This window comes from Gavialis gangeticus, unplaced genomic scaffold, assembly GCF_001723915.1.
Source record: "Gavialis gangeticus isolate Ggan-Ray unplaced genomic scaffold, GavGan_comp1, whole genome shotgun sequence".
Classification (NCBI taxonomy): domain Eukaryota; kingdom Metazoa; phylum Chordata; order Crocodylia; family Gavialidae; genus Gavialis; species Gavialis gangeticus.
The window spans coordinates 2,076,900-2,081,689 of NW_017728997.1; positions in this window are offsets into that span (position 1 = coordinate 2,076,900).

The following is a 4,790-nucleotide window of genomic DNA, read 5'->3' on the forward strand; positions in this document are numbered from 1 at the left end:
GGACTGGACAAATTCACTGATGACACCAGACTTTGGGGTAAAGCATCCACACCTGAGGACAGGAGGATGATCCAGGCAGATCTTGACAGGCTCATGAAATGGGCGGATGAGAACCTGATACTGTTTAACACCAAAAAATGCAAGGTTCCCCACCTTGGGCAGAAAAACCTGCAGCATGCTTATAGGCCGGGCAGTGCTATGCTGGTTAGCACTACAAGTGAAAGGGACTTGGGGGTCACGATTGACCACAAGATGAACATGAGCCTGCAGTGTGATGCTGCGGCTAGTAAAGCGACAAAAACGCTGGCTTGCATCCATAGATGCTTCTCAAGCAAATCCTGGGACATCATTCTCCCATTATACTTGGCCTTGGTGAGGCTGCAGCTGGAGTACTGCGTCCAGTTTTGGGCTCCAAAATTCAAAAAGGATGTGGAGAAGATTGAGTGAGTGCAGAGGAGAGCCACGTGCATGATCAGAGGTCAGGATAACAGACCTTATGATGAGAGGCTGAGCTATGGGACTCTTCAGGCTGGAAAAGCTCAGGCTCAGGGGCGATCTGGTGGCCACCTATAAGTTTATTAGGGGTGTTCACCAGGATCTGGGGGAACATCTGTTCACCAGAGTGCCCCAAGGGCTGACAAGATCAAATGGTAATAAACTCCTTTGCAGCTGTTTCAGACTGGACATAAGGAAGAACTTCTTTACTGTCTGAGCTCCCAAAGTTTGGAATAGACTGCCGCCGGAGGCGGTACAAGCACCCACTTTGAATGCCGTCAAGACACTTTTGGGTGTTTATCTTGCTGGGATCCTATGATCCCTGTTGACTTCCTGCCCCTGGGCAGGAGGTTGGACTCGATGATCCTCCAGGGTCCCTTCCAGCCCAAATGTCTATGAAATCTATGAAATATTCTTGGTCTTCATTTGACTTTCCTTGTTTCAAGGACTATATCTGAGTTGGGGAACACAGGGAAACTAGTCCTGAATCTTTATCTTTCATTATTAATAGTAATACAAATAATGTAATCCTATGGGCCAAAATCTGCTCTGCTTCCTAGAAGGATAATGCAACTGGCTTTAATAATCCTAAACCAATGCGTATTAACCTGATATTAATCCAGATATATAAGATACTAATAGGGTGTGTCTACACATAGCCCTATGGTGACATAGCGGCACACTGCGGTGATGTAACGATCATATGGGTCTACATGTGATCACCAGATACATTGCCATAGTAGCTTGCTCCCTCCCCTGGTATAGTGTGCTGCTATGGTGACATAGCGGTGAAATCGAACCATGTGCCATGCGCACAGCACAGTACATCCATACTGCACCATGCTTTCATACTTCCAAAAGGAAGTAGCAACATCACCATAGAGTGACATGTAAACTTGCACATAGTGGATCAAAAGCAGTTGCATCCCTGCACTTCAGTAAAGCTGAGACCAAATTCCCCTTTGGCTATGGATTCATGTACTGACAAAATGTTGAAATGTTCACATAAACCCCCAGAATTTGCTAATAGCAAGGTTTTATTAGTAACTCTCCAGCAAATGGCAGGTGGATAGAAACAGTAGATATGATATAGGATGCTTATCCACAGCAGAGCAAGTCTTCAATAATATCAGTCAGTCATCAATAGTAGAGTCTGTGCCTAATATTCAAGCTGGACTTAAATTATTCTGAAATAATCTTAAAATGAAGATTATTCAGCATGGATTCACTAAGGGCAAGTCATGCCTGACCAGCTAGATTGCCTTCAATGGTGAGATGACTGGCTCTGTGGATGTGGGAGGGCAGAGGACGTGATATACCTTGATTCTAGCAAGGCTTTTGATATGGTCTCCCACAGTATTCTTGCAAGCAAGCTAAGGAAGTCTGGGTTGGACGAATGGACAGTAGGGTAGATAGAAAAATGGTGGTCTTAAAGGGCAGTAATCAATAACTCAATATCTAGTTGGCAGCCAGTATCAAGTGGAGTGTCCCAGAAGTTGGTTCTAGGGCTGGTTTTGTCTGATATCTTCATCAATGACCTGGAAGATAGCATGGAGCGCACCCTCAGTCAGTTTGCAGATGACACCAAGCTGGGGGGAGCAGTAGATTCGCTGGAGGGTAGGGCTAAAATTCAGAGTGACCTAGACAAATTACAGGATTGGACCAAGTGAAATCTCATGAATTTCAACAAAGATAAGTGCAAAGTCCTGCACTTGGGACAGAGCAATCCCATGCACCGGTACAGGCTGCGGGCTGACTCACCGGGCAGCAGCTCTGTAGAAAAGGACCTCAGGCGGGGCTGTTTCCATGGAGGCAGGACCTGGGCTGGCACAAAATGCAGTCCCTGTGGGAGGTGCTGGGCCCTAGGTGACAGCCCAAGTGGCCCCGGCGCTGCCTGAAGGTGTATGGTCCTGCACCATGCTGCGCAGGGCCAGACCCACAACATGCAGCACGGGTTGTGCCAGGTCTGTGGCAGCCGGGGCTTCGCTGTGCCACTGGGGGCTCTGGCTGCAGCGGGCCCTGAGAGCCCAACAGCCGCTGCTGCTAGGGGCGAAAGAGAGTAACACACACGGTCACCATTTTGGGTCATTAAAAACAATTGTGGTCGCCAACTAGGTAGTCAAATACTTTCGGTTTCACTTAACGTTTATTTTTTCAGGAACCAATTAAGAGCACTAAGTGGAGGTTGCGTGTATCAAATTTAGAGCCTGCACTGGAAATATGTAGTGCAGGGAACATTTTTTTGTTCTCAGCGTGGTTTGAGATGCCACAAGAGGTGCGTGCGTGCTCGTCTGGACGCGCCCTAAGAGTCTTTCTTTTGACTTTCGTGGTCTTTGGATAAGATCCACATTGCCTGGTTTTCCCCATTCACAATCACATTTTATCATACTTAACATGCTTGACTTGGATTTTTCTGGGTGCTTGTATCCCACCTCATCTTGCCATGTGATTGCTGAGCACACATATGGATATGTTTTTGTAATATGTAAATGTAACATTAGAACAATATGTGTAAGTAATAGTCCTGTCAGAAACAAACTGATAAGGGCAGATGCTATGTGATTCTTAGACATGCATATGCATATATTTTAATATGCAAATGACATATTAATATATTATGCATAAGTTACATCCCTGTCGGGAACAAACCGACCAGGACAGCTGTATTAACAGAAGAACCACATACTTTTAAGAATCCAGTTTTTATTTTCCACATCCTTTTCATGGGATATAACCAGAATCGTCTGCTTTATTTAATACGTATTCTGTATTTTAAGTGGCTCCAATAGTTGAAAGAAGAAGTCTGGCAGAGCTATATATACACATACCTACAACATTCAATGGTTTTTAAATTGCCTCCCAGACCACTAACAAGTGTCAGACCTGTGTGGATCAACAATAGTGCTGAAATGTCTGGTAACCAGCTCTACTCAGTCTTTGGTCTTAAAGATGGCCAACAACAATTCAGAAAGGTATCAAGTCATTTTTTCCCTGTTGTCACACCTAATATCTCCAGCTATGGACCAGGGCCCCAGTACTTGGCGCTGTAGAAAAACAGAAGAAAAAGGAGTCCCTGACTATATAAGCTACAACCTGGTGCTACAATAAGTGCCATAAGCTAACCAGTGCTAATGACTGCAGGAAACATTTTCAAAAATACAGAAGGGACTTCAAAAACTCAGCCCGACAGAACTTAATTTGCTAAATTATTTAGATATTTCTGAAAAGTTCACTTGGAGGGCAGCTTTTTGCTCAATATTGACCCACTTTCAGAGACATTTGCTATTGCAAAATTACTCCCGGAACAAAATTCATTAATTTCAACTATAACAGTGAATGGTAAACACTGTAAAAAATGGACTGTAAAAAACTGTCCAGATTCAGTTCCTTTAGAATCCAGTGATCAAATGCTGCAAGAATCAAGTGACTATTGAAACACCTCCCCAACTAGAAATATGCAGCCTTAATTTGGGGATGTTTAGAAAACATCTCTCTGTTAGCGACCTGCTATACAGGCCTACAGGACATTGGTATTTCAGTCTGCTGTAGAAGGGGGACAAACGATGGCATGCAGATTTGGATTTGGGTAGAAATCTGAGTTAGTGGTCTGGACTTCAGAAAAGTGACTTTGAATTTATACCAGTAAATGGAAAGTGTGTTGAGTTCGTTGTAATAATATACTTACTCAAAAAACATATACTAAAAAATGTTATTTTCACAATAAGCTCTTTTCAGTAGGTTAGTTCCGGTGTTGTATCATTTATAGTTCTGTAGCACCATCTAGTGTGTAGTGATGGCACTGGGAACAGTATATTCCTTTTTCTTTAGCGTCTAAGAGTTTCAGTGGGCCATATTCTTGCTCACAGCAGTCTTACACAAGTGCAGCTTGTTGTCACTCAGCAGGAGATGGGGTTACATCCTGGAACACCATTAAAGGTCCTTAGAATTGCACTTCTGTGAGATTGCACCTGTATAAATGAGAATCTGGTAGGCTTCATTTTATTGTTTCTTTTCAGGTAGCATAGGCAATAGGTTGTTTACTAGCAAATAATAATTATATCCCAGAGAGTTTACAGAGTTAGACCTGGAATGGAGAAGCTCTAAAGTCAATGGAAAGATTTCCATTGGATCAGGTCCCAGAGGCAGGATCGAGTCCAGTAGTATTAGGATATTACTGTTAGTGAAACATTTATATCGTGAATGTATAAGAACTCAGAAACACTAATGTAGTGACTGACTGCGCACTGAACTTATGTTGTTACAGGTTTAAACCAGTTTCTGACCACTTAAACCAG